Below are 20,992 nucleotides of genomic sequence, written 5' to 3' on the forward strand. Positions count from 1 at the left end.
TCCTCACTTGCAATATTCATTAGCCAAATTTATTAAAAGGGCTGTGTGGCCACAACTGCCTCTGTCTCTTGTACTAAATTTGAGTTCTTAGAACTCCCAGGAAGACGTGAGGATGGGTGCGGATTGTTAATATACAGAGGCAACACGCTCCGAGAACTACAATTTCTGGTGGTAAGTAATCTGTTTTTTCCCCCCCTGTACTTATAAATCTAATGGGATGTTGAGGGTGAGTTTCCACTTTTTTGCACTAGGCCTTACAAGACATTGAAGTCGGTACAGCCGCCTATTGACTTAGTTGGATTTGTCATAAAAGGGTGATTATTTTTCTGTATATTTAATATTTTCATGGCTTGTAATAGCAATAATAACCTCCAAACTGGGCCTTTCTTGTCTGGTTAGGGGCACAAGGGTGAACTTCTGGCCCCATTGAATTCACCTTTGGAGTTTAGCACCTCCAGTTGCTCGTATAAATACAAAGAAATGTCTAGCCATCTTACAGCATTTAACTAGCAAACATATATAAATGTTAATTCTTCTTCCCCCTTCTTCCAAATTTTATGTAATACACTTTGCATAACTCTTAGTATTGTTGCTCCTTTCTGTATAAACTAGATCTAAAATAAAAAATAATCCTTCTAACTGCTGCACCTGGAAAAAACCTCTCCTCACTTGTTCCTCTTTTCCCTTTCTTGCTCTCTGTCCTGTCCCTCACTCCCTGCTGTCAAACAATTAAAATAACAAAGCAAACCTTTACCAGCCCTTTTCACAAGTGAAAGGGACATTGCCAGTTGTGTTCAAGTTACTTCTTCTTAGCATATGCGCAAGGGTGCCTCAGGTGGCACATGACCAGGATTCATCACCGAATTTGGTCCGCTGGTTGGATCATTAGCTTCCCTGGCCCAGGGAAGTAGAAATTAGTTATTAATTAAAAACCCAAATGCTTTAGCTTTTACATTTAGAAAAATCTGTAACACTAATCCTATGGTAAATGATGATTTTATAGAACAAGCTCTCTTGCTGCTGGATACAGCCACTCTCCCATAGTAATCTTGTGTTCTGCATTTTTCTGTGGGTCTCTTAGTCCTCCTTTCTGCCCCTCCTCTTTTTTGGTACTTTCTTCCTGTTGATCTTTTTCTCCTCCATTATGTTTTCTCTTCCATTTATATTTTTTAGTCTTTATGTTCTCCATACATGTTTTTTTTATATTTCTAAAATGTGCCCAGTTATGCATCTTAGGGTCCATGTATATTATTTACTTCACCTGTGCATCTCTTGTGTTTTTCCATGTCCCCTTCCCTTCCTTATGTTGCCCCTCTTAACCTCCTCATATTTGTCTTTGTGTATTGACTCCCACACTCCTCTACCTCCGCCCAGCCTAGCAACCCCATCTAGTTCCATTACCTGTCTACTTTTTAATCCTTACAAATGAGCTTTGTTCTTTTCACTCAGCCCCTGGGGCCCCACCCTGAGCCTTCAGATTCCAGCTGCAGTCCTAAATCCTTAGTTGTAACCTCCTTTGAAGTACTACAGCAGCTGGTGTTAAGGATTCTGGGGTGCATTTGGGATCTTTATAGCCTGGGTTCCACAAGCCGGAGCAGAGAGGCCAAAGATAATTCTTGAGGATTAAAGGACACACAGAGGTGAATCAGGGGTGGATGCTGTGCTATATGGAAGTCAAAGGATATCTGGAGTCTGTGGGGATATATAGAAACAAATTGTTTAGCAGAGGTTGTATGGTGGGAGAAGCAGATGGTTATTGATTGCATCGTAGGTGTCTGCATGCAGGTGCATATCATTTACTGTCATTCAACATGACATGACTTCCATGCAGTTCAGGGTAAGTGATGGTTCCCTGGGCCTTCTTTCTAAATCAAGGCCCCGATTCAGAAAAACACGTAAGCACATATGTATCTTCCACTGACATCAGTGGTAGTTCAGCATGTGCTTTTCTTAACAGCAGCACATTCCTAATCAGGGCCTGACGAAGGGGAAGAAACATGCTCTATGCTGGTGTAGGGATCTGTCTGCTCAGAACTTGGCGCCAGATAGGGTCCTCTGTTGTTAACTGATTATTTTGATAATAGCTCTGTAGCTTAAAATCACTAAAGAGGTCTGCTCATTGTTCATTTAAATCAGCCTCTCATGATGTCATAGAAATCAGTAAACTTGCATATCTCTCTGTTTTATATTCAACAAGCCAGTGTTTCTTTTAAAAATACTTGAGTAATTTAAAATTTACAGTGTCTTTTGTTTTGTAATGTTAAAGTTTTGTTGGGGTCAATTCTGCCTTTTTCGCGAACATACTGTTAATCTGCTCCAACCCCTCAGACAGAGACCAAAACCTACAAAATCTTCACCAAGCATTCTCAAAACTACGACACCCGCACGAGGAAATAAGGAAACAGATCAACAGAGCCAGACGTGTACCCAGAAGCCTCCTACTGCAAAACAAGCCCAAGAAAGAAACCAACAGAACTCCACTGGCCATCACATACAGTCCCCAGCTAAAACCTCTCCAACGCATCATCAGTGATCTACAACCCATCCTGGACAACGATCCCTCACTTTCACAGGCCTTGGGTGGCAGGCCAGTCCTCGCCCACAGACAACCCGCCAACCTGAAGCATATTCTCACCAGTAACTACACACCGCACCATAGTAACTCTAACTCAGGAACCAATCCATGCAACAAACCTCGATGCCAACTCTGCCCACATATCTACACCAGCGACACCATCACAGGACCTAACCAGATCAGCCACACCATCACTGGTTCATTCACCTGCACGTCCACCAATGTAATATACGCCATCATATGCCAGCAATGCCCCTCTGCTATGTACGTCGGCCAAACTGGACAGTCCCTACATAAAAGAATAAATGGACACAAATCAGATATTAGGAATGGCAATATACAAAAACCTGTAGGAGAACATTCAATCTCCCTGGACACACAATAGCAGATTTAAAGGTAGCCATCCTGCAGCAAAAAAACTTCAGGACCAGACTTCAAAGAGAAACTGCTGAGCTTCAGTTCATCTGCAAATTTGACACCATCAGCTCAGGATTAAACAAAGACTGTGAATGGCTATCCAACTACAAAAGCAGTTTCTCCTCCCTTGGTGTTCACACCTCAACTGCTAGAAGAGGGCCGCATCCTCCCTGATTGAACTAACCTCTTTATCTCTAGCCTGACTCACTCTGGCTTACATATTTATACCTGCCTCTGGAAATTTCCACTACATGCGTCCGACGAAGTGGGTATTCACCCACGAAAGCTCATGCTCCAATACGTCTGTTAGTCTATAAGCTGCCACAGAACTCTTTGCTGCTTTTACAGATCCAGACTAAAGCAGCTACCCCTCTGATACTTGTTAATACCTTGTTTCTCATGATCATCCAATCTTCAAGTGCTTGGACACGTCCATTCCATGTTAGGTGTGCATGCGCCGTGTGCACAGTCACCAAACATTTTTTCCCTTAGTGGAATCTGCCGTGTCGGCTCTAGCGCCCTCTGGTGCCATGTGCTCATGCGGTGGTATAAGTGGTCCAGCTGAACCTGTACCCTCTTAGTTCCTCCTTACTGCCTGTGATGGTCGCTGGAACTGCTCCTCCTGCTTTGGCACTCTTCTCAGTGGTCTTAGGCCTGGTCTACACTACCCGCCTGAATCGGCGGGTAGAAATCGACCTCTTGGGGATCGATTTATCGCGTCCCGTCAGGACGCGACAATCGATCCCCGAATCGACGCTCTTACTCCACCAGCGAAGGTGGGAGTAAGAGCCGTCGACCGGAAGCCGCGGAGGTCGATTTTGCCGCCGTCCTCACAGCGGGGTAAGTCGGCTGCGATACGTCGAATTCAGCTACGCTATTCGCGTAGCTGAATTTGCGTATCTTAAATCGACCCCCCCCTGTAGTGTAGATGTAGCCTTAGTTTACTATCTTTCCCTTTGTTTCTTTCGTCCTACTTCTTTATTTCTCGTTTGGACTGTTGACAATTTGTTATACATAGTTAGTAGGCATTTTTTGCCGTGTTTAGCGGAGTTTTTGTCCACTGTTGGTGCTGGGGCATGCCTCGGTGTCTGGGTTTCAATCTTTGTGCCTCTTGTGGCAAGCCTATGCCTGTGAGCAACCCGCACTCCAGTTATCTGAAGTGCCTGGGAGAGACTCATATCAGGGATCGCTGCCAGGTATGCTGGGACTTCAAACCCCGTACTAAGAAGGACCGGGAGGCAAGGTTGAAATCCCTCCTGATGGAGCCAAGCCTGTTGGACTCGGCACTGAGTACCTCAGCGTCAGTGTGGAGTGCTCCTCCTGCCGTGAGAGTCTCTCGGCACCATTCCTCTTCACTGGTGCCAAGGAAAAGAAACATAAGAAGCAGCTGGCTGAGAGGGGGCATTCCCAACTCTAAAGAAAGCCAAGCACGGGGAGCACAGTGGAGTGCAACTTGAGTCTGGCTACTCTGCTGCCCCTGCTCCGAGAGCAGTACCATTGACTCCAACCTGTACAGGCTCCATTGAGTCCGGTCCCGGACCAGCCATCGGCACCAGAGGGACAATGCTGCACCAGTTGGATCACGGTACCATCTACCTCGAAGGCATTTGTTGTGGCTAGGGACTTGCTGGCTCTTTCAGTACCGCTGTCGCCAGAAGTACAAGAGTCAGCCGGTGAGCAGAAGGGAGAATGTTGCCCCAAGCTCCTGTTCAGTACCGGACCTCTCAGTACCATCTAGAGGGAAGCTGGCCCTGCTAGCCTCAATGCAGATCTTCCCACCTCAGCGCCATTCCCTGGCAGTGATGGGTACTGCTCCTTCATGGTCCCCAGAGGAAGGCTCATTGTTGGACTTGGAAGTGGAGTTGTATCCCCAACCGAGAAACCATTGCCAATACCCTCCCACCCCGGTCAGCCCTATTTGTTTGTGGATCCGGGTGTGGGGCACCCCTGAGTACTTGGCACAGTGGGCATTGTCCTGTGCAGATGCAGTGGCCATTTTGGAACCCATAGGGTTTTCCCCCGATACAAGGGCCCACTTCTAGGTGCTCATATTCAGTGGTCTCAGAGAGGAGAGTGCCTCCATCCCTTTGACGAGCACCTGACCTGGACTCCGGTACTGAGCCCAGTACAGATCCTCAGGACCTAGACCTGCGGGGACCCAGTCAGTGCAGAAGGAGAGGAGGACGACCCCTTGCTGATGCAGGCATCTTTCTCCCTGGATGAGATAGTGTCAGGGGCGTGCACAGTACCTCCCTACAATGACTTCAAAGCTCATCAGGAGCTGTTGAAAAGAGTGGCCTTGAACCTCAGGCTGGAAGTGGAGGTAGTCAGAGTCCTTCCACAACCTGGTTGATATTTTGACCACAGTGGCCCCATCAAAGGTGGCTCTCCATCTCAATTAGGCCATCATGGGACCAGTTAAAGCCCTGTGGGTACTTTGTTCCCGCTCAAGGATGGTAGTACAAGTACTCATACCCTCCTCTGGGGTCCCTGGTGGTCTCGGCAGCCAATGAGGGACAGGCAAAGGCATCAAGGAGTGACCCCTAAAGCGAAAGACTCAGAGACTAGACCTTTTTGATAGAAAGGTTTATTCTACAGGGGGTCTACAGCTCCACATCTCCAAGCTGCAGGTGTTGCTGGGGAGGTACGACTTCAATGTCTGGGAGTCAATGTTGAAATTCAAGGACTTACTTCCCCAGGAGTCCAGGCAGGAGTTCTCCACTCTGGTGGACGAAGGGAAGTCTGCAGCCAGGGTTTCTGTTCAGGCCGCCCTGGACGCAGCAGATTCAGTGGCCAGATCCATGGCTTTTGCTCATATGCAGGAGTTCTTGGCTCCTGTCCTTGGGACTGCCAACGGAAGTCCAGCAGTCCATCCGGGACCTTCCATTTGAAGGTGCTTCGCTCTTCTCCAGAGCAAACGGATGCGAAGCTCCATGGCCTGAACGACTTCAGAGCCACCCTCAAGTCCCTGGGTCTCTATGCCCTGGGACCTTTGAGGAAGCACTTCGGGCCTCAGCACTCCACCCATTTCTCAGCTCCACCACCCTCTCAGGACCTGCTAAAGAAACTAAGCAGGACATTTAGACACAGGCAACTGCCCTCGTCCGCCTCAGCGTCCCTACCTGGCCCACTCAGATACCCAGGGGCAGCCAAACAGAACTTTTGATGGGATGCCCCTGGGCATTATACTAGTTCCCGTGCCACCTGATTCTTTTCCCCCTTTTGTTTTCAGATCGCCTATCCCACTTCAGCTTGGCATGGTCTCTTATCACCATGGACCACTGGGTGCTGAACACTGTGGAAAGGGGTTATATGCTCCAGTTTATTTCCACCCCCCCACACACCCTCCCTCTCCCCATCCCTCTTCAAGGACCCTTCTCATGAGCAATTTCTGGTCCAGGAGGTGCAAGCCCTCCTCCAAGTGGGAGCCATGGAGGAGGTTCCTGGGACTTAAGAGGGAAGGGGTTTTACTCCCGATATTTCCTAATTCCAAAGGTCAAGGGGGGTCTCTGCCCATTTTAGACCTGCACCGTCTCAACAGCTACCTCAAAAAGCTGAAGTTCCGCATGTGCTCCCTGGCCTCCATCATCCCCTCCCTGGATCTGGGTGACTGGTACGCCGCCCTCAACTTGAGAGACGCTTATTTCCATGGTGACAGGTTTCAGAGTGGTAGCCGTGTTAGTCTGTATCAGCAAAAAGAACGAGGAGTACTTGTGGCACCTTAGAGACTAACAACTTTATTTGTTTGTTTGTTTGTTAGTTTTTAGTTTGTGTAATAAATACATAAACAATTTCCCCATGTTAATTTTCCCCCTACTGTTACTCACACCTTCTTGTCAACTGTTTGAAATGGGCCATCCTGATTATCACTACAAAAGTTTTTTTTCTTCTGCTGATAATAGCCCAACTTAATCAATTAGTCTCATTAGAGTTGGTATGGCAACACCCATTTTTTTCATGTTCTGTGTGTGTGTGTGTGTGTGTGTGTGTGTGTGTATCTATCTATCTATCTATCTATCTATATATCTTCCTACTGTATTTTCCATTGCATGCATCTGATGAAGTGGGCTTTAGCCCACAAAAGCTTATGCTCAAATAAATTTGTTAGTCTCTAAGGTGCCACAAGTACTCCTCGTTCTTTTTGCTTATTTCCATGTCTCGATTTTCCAAGGCCACAGAAGGTTCCTCAGGTTCATTGTAAACCAGACTCACCACTAATTCACGGTTCTCCCGTTTGGCCTTTCGGCAGCCCCAAGGGTTTTCACGAAATGCATGGTGGTAGTGGCAGCCTTCCTCAGAAGAAGAGGGGTACAAGTCTGCCCATACCTTGATGATTGGCTGGTCAAGGACTGGTCCCAGGCCCAAGTGGAGACTATTATCCACCTCATACAGTTGACCTTTCAGGCGCTGGGCCTGCTTATAAATGAGCAGAAGTCTATCCTCATCCCCGTGTAGAGGTTAGAGTTTATCGGAGTGGTGATCGATTCTTCCCAGGCCAGAGCTTTCCTCCCAGAAGTCTGTTTCCAGACAATGGGGTCATTGATTGTGCAAGTCAAGGCCCATCCAATCATGACAGCCTGTTTCTGCCTCAGACTCTTAGGCCACATGACCATGTGCACTTACGTACTGAAGCATGTGAGGCTACGCCTCAGACCACTTCAAGCTTGGCTGGCCTCGGTGTACTCACTTGAGCCATTATCACCTGGATTTGGTGCTCGCGGTTCCTGCCCTGGTCTTTGCCTTCCTTGACTTATGGCGGAGCCTTCTGTTGGGTCTGCTCAGGCCTCCCCTTCACCAGGCCCCAGCCCTTGTTATCCCTAGTTTCGGATGTGTCAGATCTAGGATGGAGGGCTCACCTAGGGCACCTCAGGATGTGGTTCCCCAGAAGAGCTCTCCCTACATATAAATGTCAGGGAGCTAAGAGCGGTCTGCCTGGCCTGTCAGGTGTTCTTACCCCACATTGTGAACAAGAATGTGCTAGTGTTCACGGACAATTTGGCAGCCATGTTTTACTTCAATAGGCAGGGAGGGGCTTGCTCTTTCCCCCTATGCCAGGAAACTATCCACCTGTGGGAATTCTGCATAACGCACTCGATCCATCTCGAGCTTCTCACCTTCCGGAAGCCCAGAACAAGCTGGCAAATCACCTCAGCAGATATTTCTCCAGTCACCACTAGTGGTCCGTTTGCTCTGATGTAACAAGGGTAGTTTTCCAATGGTGGGGGACTTCCCAGGTAGACCCGTGTGTGACCAGGCGAAGCAGGAAATGTCATCAGTTCTGCTTCCTGCAAGGCCGCAGCCCGGTCTCACTCACAGATGCTTTCTTGCTCCCTTTGGCGAGGCACCTGTTCTATGCCTTCTCCCGCCATTCCTCTCGTGCACAAGGTCCTGCTGAAGATCAAGCGGGACAGAGCGTGAGTCAATCCCATAGCCCCAGCCTGACCCTGCCAGCACGGGTTTGCTATGTTGCTAGGCCTTTCAGTAGCAACTCTGATGCCACTCCCTCTCATCCCCACCTGATATTGTAGGACCATGGTCAAATGCTCCACCCCAATCTCATCTGACAGCTTGGAAGCTCCATCGTTAAATCCCGAGGAGTTGACTTGTTCAGAGCAAGTTCACCAGGTTCTGCTAGGTTGCAGGAAACCCTCTACAAGAGCTACACACCTTGCCAAGAATAAGCGTTTTTCCATTTGGTCTTCCCAGCAAGGTCTCTCACCCATCTGGTTGTCTCTACAGACCATTCTGGAGTATTTGCTGCATTTGAAACCGCAAGGTCTGGCAATTTCAGCAGTTAAAGTCCACCTGGCAGTGATTTTGACATTCCCGATGGATAACTGATTAATTTTCTTGCATGAGATGACCATTTGTTTTCTCAAGGGCCTAGAAAGATCATACCCACAGATTCGGGAGCCCATACCCTCATGGGACTTAAACCTCGTCTTGTCAAAACTCACAGGCCCCCCATTTGAGCCACTGGCAACATGCTTCTTGTCATACCTTTCCTGGAAGGTGGCCTTTCTAGTGGCTATCACTTCAGCCAGGAGGGTCTCAGAACCCCCATACACGGCCTTCTTTATGGACAAGGTACAGCTTCATCCTCACCCCACATTCCTCCCAAAAGTAGTTTAGCAATTTCACAGTAATCAGTCTATTTTCCTGCCGGTTTCCACCCAAAAGCACACGCAAGCAGGGAGGAGCAATGTCTCCACACACTGGACATTAGAAGCATCCTGGCTCTCTATATTGAGAGGACAAGACCATTCTGTAGATTCACGTAGCTCTTTGTGGCAGTAGCAGACAGAATGAAGGGCCTTCCCAATTCAGCTCAGAGGATTTCATCCTGGATCACATCGTGCATCCACACATGCTATGAGCAGGCGGGGGTCCCGCCACCGGCTATAGTGATAGACCATTCTATGAAGGTGAAAGCTTCCTCAGCGGCGTTTCTGGCCCAGGTCCCAATCCAGTACATCTGCAGAGCAGTGTCTTGGTCATCAGTAGGTACATTTTCATCCCACTACACCATCACACAGCAAGCTAAAGATAACACCAGGTTTGGTCAAGCTGTGTTGCAGTCAGCATGTCCATGAACTCTGATTCCAGCTCCTGTGGTACTGCCTGGGAGTCACCTAATGTGGAAGGGACATGTGCAAGCACTCGAAGAAGGAAAAAAGGGTTACTAACCTTTTTGTAACTGTTGTTCTTCAAGATATGTTGCACATGTCCATTCCATGACCCACCCTCCCACGACCAACCCTTCTACCCCTCTGTCAAAGTTGGGCAGCAAGAAGGAACTGAGATGGTGCGGAGTCGGCTGGACATCTTATACTGGCACATGAGAACACGGCACCAGAGGGCGCTAGAGCTGACCCAATGGATACCGCTGAGGGAAAAATATTCCGGCAACTGTGCACATGGCATGTGCACACCTAACATGGAATGGACATGTGCAATGCATCTCAGCAGTTACAGAGAGGTTAATAACCATTTTTATGAGTTCCAGCATGCTTGATGGTTTCATAATCTTTCTAAATATACTGTTCTTTGTCAGTGCAGAAAAAGTTGTGAAAACATGAGCTTTTTAATTGAAATATCTTAATGTATGTTAATAATGTTTAAGGAAATCACAAGGTCTTTAAAAGAACAATTAATTTTAGTGAATGTGCTCTTTTGAAGGTGCTTTTGGAAATCCCACTAGGTGCCTAAATACTTCTAAAAAATCTATCCCTGAGGACCTTAATTAGTGATAATTGAAGGAAATGGAAATCTTTCTCTTGACTTCAATGGGTTTGGATCAAGTCCCCAAAAATTAATTTGGATTGTCTAAATGTGAACAAGTTCACCAGGTTCTGCACCATTATCTTCTTCAGCAATTCAGCCCTGAATTTATTTTTGTCACCTACTATGGATTTGACAATCTTACGTTGGTGCTGTTTACTCAGCATTCTTTTTATTAATAATTGTGTCAAGTATAAATTAATGGAAAGCAGGTTTTTCTCTATAAACTCTTTATAGGCCTGATCTTGCCCCATTGTAGTCAAAGGGAGTTTTGTCGCTGATTTAACTGAACAAGAGGTCAAGCCTTAAGTGAGAGAGAATTGGACACACCTCACACACCTTTGTAACTTAATGTTAAAAATTATCTCCAGAATGTTGGATTTTTTTGTATTAAAGAGATTGTATAAATGTTGTTACATTTATTTTATACATTAACTTTTTACATAGCAAGTTAAACGGCACAGCGTATTGGGACTGTACCAATTAGCAGGGAACATATAATTTCCTGTACTCTAAAATACATTTCACCACTGATGCTGGGCTTAAGGTTTGATCTGTGAAGGTACTGAGTACTTTGTTTTCATTGGCTCCAGTCTGGTAAGATGAAGGAAGCTTGTAAGGAACTTCAGAGGGACTTAACAAAGTTATGTGATTGGGCAGCACAATGGCACCTGAAATTCAGTCTCAACAAATGCAAGATAAAGCACTGAAAAAAGTAATTTGAGCTACTCGTACAGATTGCTGGATTCTAAATTAGCTGTAATGGGGCGGGGGAGTATGTTTCTCTGTGACGAGTCACTTTTATTGGTCACTGTCAGAGACATGACAAGGAAGCGGATGGACCACTGGTCTGATCCAGTATGGCAAATTATGTGTGCATTTAAAAAATAAACACAAAAACCTTAACTCCATCTCCCTGTTCTGTCAGAATAAATTCTGTGCTGGAATTGGGAAGAAGACAAATGAGAGATGCATTATAGATCCCTTATAATGGTAAGGTGATGCGAATGGAACAAAGCCAACAAAACAAAAATCTCAAGATATGTAGCCAGAATTGTACATCATTGTTTGTTTTGGCATCAACATAAGATAAAATTGCTGTGCCTTAAGATAATGACCCATTTTTAGTAACTATTAGGACTTTTCAACTAGAGTACTTCATATTTAAAATGCTTACCTTCATTGTCTCATAATATTTTGAGTTTCTATGATGAACTTGTAGATGCTAGGCTTGTGTACTGATGTAGTAATGCAAATTGTATGCAGATTATCTATATGCAAATTGTTTACAGCTTCTATGATTAGATATTTTCTGTTTTTTCAGATCTGTAGTAGCATCATTTCCCAACAAGAGGAATTATTTTCTGGTGCTATTCTTGCATTCTTAATGGTCTCAGTCCAGCAACCCTTATGTCGCTTGAACAAATCAGCTGTGGTGCTGTCTATATTGTGTGAAACACAACAAATGATCAGATGGTTAAAGTATCAAAACATTGGAATGTTGCTAAAGAAGCAAATCTAAAGTTTCCCCATGTTTGTAAGAGAGAAATCACATAACTATTAGGAGATTAAAACACCAGTCCAGCTATTTAACTCTAGGAAGCAAGGCTTTTACTCTGGCTTCGGCTACTATGAATAGAATGCGATTAGAATTTAGTGTAGTTAGGTTTTGTTTGTACAATACATGGGAGGTATATAAAACCCTTTTTGTAACCAGTTTCCCACATACCTTGGGTATCCCAATTTAACTTGCAAATTTGGAAGTTTGATCTTCCCCAGATAGAAGATAGTGAAGCTCCTGAGTTCCACGGGCTGCTTTCTATTTTCAGCTTCCCATAGAGAGCAGACTGTTCAGCCAATTTAAACTTTTTTTTCTACCCCACTTCATCTTCGTTCATTTTGGCACCGAGGGGATTTTTAAACTGGAAGGTTTCCAACTAGCTAATTGGCCGCCTGCCTCGTTTTGTGTGGGGGTGATGTCAAGTGCTGAAATAACCAATTGACTGAAAGCAATCTTGTTTCAGAGGCCTGCCAGAACCAAAGCTAAGAAGGTACCAATTCAGGTTTGTTTTGTATTTAACCACTACACAGAGTCCCCTATCCTGGTGCACAAACCTCTGAGAAGAATATAGAGTTGAGGTCAAGCGCTGGTGTTTGCTCAGATACCACATTTAGAGCACTGAATTCTGGAGGAAATAGCTAGGAATCCAGAATATTTTTTTTAATTTTACTTTTAAGACTTTTCCCCCCCAAAGACAAATTACTATTTTTATAAACATATCAACAGCAAATGTTTTAAGTCCCCCTTTAAAAAATATTCTTAGTAATTATACATTTATTATAGAAAATGTTTATTTCTTTTTAAAATAAGCCACATTTTGCTCTCAAATCTATGATATCTCAATGCAGAGATCTTTACCTTCAGGTTTTTTACCAGTCATGGCCCACCTGATGTTTTTTCTCTTTCCTATTTTCCCTGTGATTCCAATCAATAATGGAAACTACCAGTGCGTGTGAAAACTGACTAGCACATTTGTGCCACAAAACCTTGATGCTGTGAACAGCTCCAGGCAGGCAGGTCCGTCTGCAAAGAACTTTATTGTGGTCCATGGCTGAGGTCCAACCATATGGAGTAGTGTACAGGATCATGGCCCACATATTTAATCCTCTTTTGAGTTCTAGCAAGCTTCCAAGAGTAAAGTAAACAGAAACAATGAAGCAAAATTTAAAGACTCACAGCTAGCTCTGAAAAGTAAACATTGCATTGGATTGGAAAGGTGTGAGTACTTTAGTCCATCCCTTTTCAGCAAAGAACTTCTACTCAAAGCCCTGAACATGTTTATGTTTAAATTCCATCGACGTCAATAAGACTTACCTGCGAAACGTTAAGCACATGCTTGCATGCTTTGCTGACTCAGAAATCTTGGCCCCATTGAAATCAATGCCATTGACATCAGTGAGGCTAGGATTTCACCTAGAAACTTAGGCCCAGATCCTCAAAGGTATTTAGGCACTTGAAGTCCCATTGATTTCAATGGGAGCTAGGCACCTAAATGTCTTTGAAGATTTAGGCTTAGTGCTGTATCTTAAAATTGCTTCCCACCCCCACATTAAAAAAAAGAATGTCAGAAAGATGGATTGATAAGTGGGATATGCTTTTCTCCCTCCTAGCTTAATCTAATCCTGAATAATGTAGAAGTTGCTAATGGTGAAGTACACTTCAGCTTCACTTGTATGGTCATAAAGTTTGCTTATTATTTGGGTGGGGTCACTCTTTTTGGAACAAATGTTGTTCAGATCCTTAATGAAGCAGAAACACAGAGAGGAATGTGTGGAGCTAGTTGGTATATTACAAGTTGGTTAAGAACTGAATACCAGACTGATAGAGCAAAACATATCAAAATCTCATTTGTATTGTCTGGATCAGAGCCCTGACATGGCGGATAAACAAGAACTGGTTCATCTTGCTGGGATTTGGGGAGGTATTTGATCACCATCTAGGAAAAAATGAAGTGTGATTTCTGGATATATTCCAGTGTTTGTTAAAGAATGGTGAGGCAATGTTTAACTGCTTAATGGAAACTTTAGAGAAATTTTGACATCCCACTCATCAATCCAATAGCTTTTTTATCTCCCCACTGTCTTGGAAAGAGAGCAAAGTGTAAACCAACGTTTGGCACAAATGGGCTGCCTGTGCCATTTAGCAGCAATTTGCATGTAATTGGTAACAATTGTACAGACAACCCATTCATAACAGTGAGTGAGCTCACAACCCAGCATAAACTAGAGAAAAGCTAAGCACATCCCCTAAGAATCACTCACTGATGTAAGGAAGGAAAATGGAAGCCTTTTAGCTTAACCTCTTTCCTAGCTTTGCCACCCACAAATTCATAGATGCAAAACAGGTCAGATCAGGCAGTTCAGACTTTCTCAAATTGAAAGTCAGCAATTTGACTGTGTAGCATTTACCATTTTAAATCTGTTTTAAAGAACACTAAGATATTGCTCAGATTGTTTTTCTCAGTGTAGTTTCTAATAATTCTCCCATTTTAAAACTCTTTGGTTTCTACCTCCACCTTGGGAAAGTCAAACGTAGATCTGTTTCAAGTTATCAGAATAGAGATTAGTAGATAGCTTTCTCATCTCGGAGCCAGGAGGAAATGAACCAGGCCCATATCTGGGTTTGGGATTATACCCAGGGCTGACACTGAAGTGCAGCAGGGGATGCTCCAGTAATGAGCCAGATTCTGAACACACAGTTGTAACTCTGGAGAAACTCAATTGGCTGCAGAGCAATTACTTTGATTTATATTGCTGTAACTGAGAGCAAATTCTGTCCCAGTGTCATTTGAATGAGACATGACACTGGGTCCCTTTTGGCCAGGCAGGGGTGCAGGAACAATTTTTATAGTGGGGGTGCTGAGAGCCATTGAACCAAACTGTAACCCCTGTATATAATGGAAACCACTTCAAGCCAGGGGGTGCTGCAGCACTCCCCTGCACCCGTAGTTCCAGCACCTGTGTGTCCAGGTATAAAATTGCCATATTTGCTTGTGAAGACAGGTCACATTCTCTGCGCTGTTCAGGGTCCATGAAGGCCCATATCTCCGTACAGCCAGCCTCTAACAGCCCTGGTATAAGGGACAGGAAGGTGACCAGACCAGAGTATACGGCACTCTGGCAATCCTCAGCTGGTAGCTAGTCCATGGGGGACCTTTACCAGACAGAGGAGTTTAGAGCAACCCCACACATGGCTGTAAACTTAACCAGGATTGTGGTAAGTATAACACCTCCAAGAGAATCAAGGAGCCATAACCAGCTCTTCCATTGGGTGAGCAGAGAAGTTGGGCCTGCATCCCTGTCTTTCAGTCTGTTTGTTAATGAGCAACCGAAAGGTAGTGGCTGCCGCAGCCCTGTCAGGGTATGTCTACACTGCAACTAGAAACCTGCGGCTGGCCTGTGCCAGCTGATTCGGGCTCAGGCTAAGGGGCTGTTTAATTGTGGTGTAGATGTTTGGGCACAGGCTGCTGCCCGAACTCTGGGACCCTCTCACCCTTCAGGGTCCTAGAGGCCAGGCTCCAGCCCGAGTCCAAACATCTACATCGCAATTAAACAGGCCTTTTAGCCCCAGCCCCGCGAGCTGGAGTCACCTGGCATGGGCCAGTTGCGAATGTCTACTTGAAGTGTACATGTACCTCAGCCACCTGCAGTCCTTGCTCTCCGTAACTGAACCATTTTTATTAACCACTAACAAAATTTTACATTCATTTATCTACTGTATAGTGAAAATTAAACCAGTGTAAATCTAAAGTGACTCCATTGTGGTCAGTGGAGTTGCACTGCTTTTACATCAGTTATTTAAACTAATATGCCCAGTTTATGCCAGTTGTTCTATGAGAGAGCTGGAAGGGGAAAGCCATGTGTTCTTGATAAAGTGAATTCAATTTATATTTAAGAATATTGGAATCTAGGCAACAGGAGAAATCGCTGTTAGAAGAAACTGGTTCATACAATCCCCTTGCCCCTACCAATATCAGAAGTTTTCCTTTAAATGAACAGCTCTTATCAACGATTTTACTTCTAAGTCCACAAGACAAGAACAATGTGACCTTTTTTGTGCGATGAGTTTAAAGGGAGCTGTTGGGAAATCCTCTGGAAACGTTCCTGACAAGAATTGTACAGGTAATAAGCACAACTCCCATGCAGTTCATTATAATAAATCTGATGTAGTCTGCTGTTGTTGCTAACTCTGACATGAACCAGAAAGACACAGTACTGTATATTACATTTAACATCATGCAGCAATTTGCAAAGAGGAATGCTATGCTCCATCAAAACATTGAATATTGTGGAACCTCCCACCCCCTAAAACCAAACAACCCAGCTCCTTAGCAACAACATCACCTTAAAGACAAGGCAACAATTCCAAATTAAAATACAATCATGCACTGGCAGATAGGTTTGTGAATCTGCACCGTGCATGAAATAAACCATAGCCCTGGTCCTGGGATGGCCCTTCACGCCACAGAATCCCCATATGCCCGGGCTGTGTATGAATGAGCTGGGAGGCTGCCCCGGATCAGTTTTTATTTATTTTATTTTATTTATTTATTTAGCTACTGGGGCATGGACTATTGATTCAATGGTCCAACCCCCTTTGCAGATGAGGGGTGGGGACAGAGTAGCTGCCTAGGGTAGACACCATCCCATGCAACCCCGGCATTGTTTCCTGCCAGAAGACCATTATTCAGTGAACATTTAACTTTCAGGATGTACAGCTTTAGTAAACTACAGTTCACATTTTCAAATCATGCAAATAGCAGTTTCATCTATATACATTGGGCCCTACCAAATTCACGGCCATGAAAAATGCATCGCAGACTGTGAAATCTGGTCTACCCCCCTTTCCCCCCCCCCATGAAATTTGGTCTCTTTGTGCTTTTATCCTATACTATATATATTTCAGGGGGGAGACCAGCATTTCTCAAATTGGGGGTCCTTACCCAACAGGGAGTTGCAGGGGGGGGATGTCACCAGGTTATTGTAGGGGAGTCGCAGTAATGCCACCCTTACTTCTGAGCTGAGCGGCCAGAGAGTGGCGGCTGTTGGTTGGGTGAGGATCTCCCTGGGGATCAGGGCTGGCTCCCTGCATTGGCACAGTGCCACCGGGGGGGGGGGGTCGGTGTTTGGAAGCGGCACCTGCGCCAGCCCTTTCCCCTCCAGTGCCCCACTAGCAGCAGCGCAGAAGTAAGAGTGGCAATACCATACCATGCCATTCTTACTTCAGCGCTGCTGCCTTCAGAGCTTGGCACCCAGAGAGTGGTGGCTGCTGACTGAGGGCCCAGCTCTGAAGGCAGCGCGCAGAAGTAAGGTTGGCACTACCATACCATGCCATCCTTCCTTCTGCGCTGCTGCTGGCGGTGGCTCTGCCTTCAGAGTTGGGCTCCTGGCCAGCAGCTGCTGCTCTCCAGCTGCCCAGCTCTGAAGGCAGCATTGCCGCCAGCCAGGGCCGCTGTAACCACTAGGCCAACTAGGCAGCCGCCTAGGGTGCCAAGATTTTGGGGCACCAAAAAGCGGTGTCCGGCGTCACGGGAGTCATCTGAGCGGGGCAGGGCAGGGAGCGAGGCCTCCATAACAAACCTGGCCCTGCAGTGAGGGGCGCTGCACAGGATGGTCAGTGGGATCCTGCAGCAGAGCAAGGAGGAGACAGCCGGCCGGGCACAGCGACCAGAGTGGCCGAGGGACGGAGCCCTTGGGGGAGGCAGGATGCGGTCCTGAGCTCAGGTGAGCTTCTCCCTCCAACGCGCTGTGCCTGGGGCTGGGTGCAGCCGCCTCCTGGGGTGAGGGAAAGTGAAACTAAACTGCGCAGCGCGACGGAGGGGAAAGGGCTGGTGCAGGTGCCGCTTCCAAACACCGACCCCCCCCCCCCCCCCGGTGGCACTGTGCCAATGCAGGGAGCCAGCCCTGATCCCTAGGGAGATCCTCACCTGCTCCCTGGGAGAGCCCGGCTCTGCCCTCCTTGCCCCTGGGTCCCCCCCGGAGGGCGAAGTACTCAGAACCTGGGAACGTTTAGAGACGCTGCGAGCTGGGGACATTCTCAGCCTCCTTGCTCATAGGTTCCCCCGGGCCATAAGGGACCGTTGTGATAATCTCCTCTGACCCCCTTGTATTAATTCTAATGAACAATGCCACATTATGCAGTATTCATTTTTGAAAGTTTATAATAAGCGATGCTCTGGGGAGAGGGGGGGGTGCAAGGTGGAAGTTTCGCCTAGGGCGCAAAATATCCTTGCACCAGCCCTGCTGCCAGCAGCAGAGCAGAAGTAAGGGTAGCAGTTACAACCCCCCCTACAAAAACCTGGTGATCCCCCACAACTCCTTTTTGGGTCAGGACCCCTACAATTACAACACTGTGAAATTTCAGATTTTAATAGCTGAAATCATGAAATTTATGATATTAAAAAATCCTATGACCGTGAAATTTACCAAAATGGACCATGAATTTGATAGGATCCTATATATAGGGCTGGAATAGCAGGCATGAGGCCACGTTGTGTCAGTAGATAAGAATTTTAATTCTAGAGAGGGAGCTGGTGGCACGGAACAAAATCTGATTTAATATGCTTTCAGGTGCTGGTCTTAATAAGTTATCTAACTAGCATGTACAGTTTGGATCTGCTGGCAAGTGGTACTGGGAACCAGCATAAGATGCATCACAATATTTAACACTACTAATAAATAAAAAGTAACAGCTAAGCCATATTCCACCATGAGGGAGCAAGTTCAGGCAAAATGTTTATGCCTATGAAATGGTAGATATATGCTTGATTGTGGTAACCTTAGCATGAATGAAGCCCCCAAATCACTAATTGCTTTACCACAGCCCAAAATCCTCTCTGTCAAATTCAGCAAACAGAAACTAACCTCCCACTGGTTCTGGAGAGGGCTAGGAAAAACCTCTTAGAAGCACTAGTGTTTTTGCTGGATTTAAACAAAACCACTAGATGCCATCTAAGTTTGGATCTCCCACAGGGAACTGAACTGCAAAGAAATCAGAAAGTAAAAGGAGAGTTATTGGATATTAATTGATGTGCTGATACCGTGTTTTGCGGATTGTACATTGTATTTCTCGTCGAAAGATTTCCAGCGCTGGGGCCCCTTTACCAGAGCTGGAGAAGAGCCAAGAGCCTTGTAAATGTTTACCATTAAAGCTTGGCTCATGAGTAGAACAAGGTCTTAACCAGACCACTGCAACCGACCCACCTCCAGCTTTGAGGAAACTTGAGTCCAGATCCTTTCCTCTGCGTCTCTGCACAGGCCCTTCTCACCTCATAAAACCATAGCCATTTTGATTAGCCCCACACATGGAGTGGCCTGACTGACTTTGGCAAAGTACTGGTAAAGTGCAAAATATTTGTCCACTGAAAATAGATTTTCTAACTCTCTCTTTTAAAAGAATAAAAGTACCAACCAGTCTTACTACTGAAATCAGGGTGTAATACCCACATTTTAAAGATTATATAGAATTGTACTGAGCAGATCGGTATTTCAGATATAAAGAGTGAGGCATTATTGTGTTAGGTTCAGAGTAAACATTTTAGAGTCAGGAGAGGAAAAAATTGGTCTTTTGGAAACTAGGACTCAGGAGAGGTGATTTCAGCTAATAGCTCTGCCACAGACTTCCTGTATTGCCTTAGACAAGTCACTCACCTTGTCTGTGTGTCATGACCCCATCTGCAAGGAGGATTGTAATACTTCCTTACCTGACTGAGCCTGTGTCAGGACTAGTCCATTTGTATTTTTGGAGCACTTACTCCGGCAGCGGGAGCCATAGAAACACCTAGATAGGTACATTTTAATTTTGCGGAGACACAGACAGTAGATTAAAATAAACAAAGTTACTTAGGACCATCATTTTTTAGTTATTTCTGCTGCACTTCCCAGATGTCTTCAATATATCTATGTGGTCCGGACCATGTCACTTTAGAGTGATGACTGAATGGCTTTGCAAAGCAACATGGGGAGGGTTGCACAGCATCTGGATGAACTCTGGCCCAGATCCTCAAAGGTCACCAAATTTCCAATGAAATCACTGAGTTAGGTGCCTAAATACCGTTGATCTAGGCCACTGTGCCTGGCTATAGCCAATGAAACACTATTAGTCCTGTACTTTCCTCACCACACTAGATAAAATCAGATTTGATCATTCTGGCCAAAATAAAGGATTTTTTTCGTCTTCAAACTGGAATCATTAGAGCTTTTGAGCTCTGAGGTTTTTAATCACTTTCTTAGGTACTGCATTGCAGCTATCATCTTTCTGGCAAATACAGGATGCCACTCACTCCCTTTGGAGCCTAGCAGCCCTACTCCTCAGCCACAGGAGCTGCGGTCAAGTAGCACTCCAGCCTTTTCTGACTCTTAAACACAGGGGCTTGAGTACAAATTTCTACTTGGGTCCAAAGCCTCTGCCAAACGAGGGCAAAACCTAAGGCTGGAACTCTGGTCTTTCCCAGGCCAACTCATTTCTGGGAATTACAGAAAACCTATTTCATACAAAGTCACTTCAGTACATGACTGAGCCTGATGTTCTTTTCCTTGCTCAGATTACATTTGGAAAATTGTATTGCTCACAAAAATAAGGGTTCATGGCCTTGGGAATGGTAGAGAGACTGAGTGGGTCCTTTTCCCCGCATTCTTTTGGCAATATCCCAATTGACAACAGTCCTGATATTTCAATACTATTGAATGCATGTATCTCTCATGCAGCTTCAAGCCAGGCATACCTGTTGTTAATGGTTCCAAGGTCTGCACAGCAGGTAAAATGCCTCTGGGACCCGTTATAATGCACTCAATATCTTCAGTTATTGGTAAGTTCTCTAGCTTTTTATAATGCTGATGTGGCTCCCTGTAGGCTGTATTGAGACCTATTACTTATGACTTAAACACAGTAGGAATCCAGACCAATATATATTCTGGCATATATTTTTATTATTTTATTTTTACTTATAGTATAGCACCAAAAAGCATGGTAAACATAAAGGAGAGCAAAGTCCTGGCCCAAAGAGCTTGCATCCTACTGGTAAATATGACCACAATGGAGAGCTACAAGAGGAAGAAGATAAACGGGAGGATGGATAAACCAAGGTTACAAAAATTAGGTTACGCAGTTATTTAGTTATTATGCACAGCTTGTTACCGTATATATTCCCCAATATTCCC

This window comes from Emys orbicularis, chromosome 5, assembly GCF_028017835.1.
Source record: "Emys orbicularis isolate rEmyOrb1 chromosome 5, rEmyOrb1.hap1, whole genome shotgun sequence".
Taxonomy (NCBI): domain Eukaryota; kingdom Metazoa; phylum Chordata; order Testudines; family Emydidae; genus Emys; species Emys orbicularis.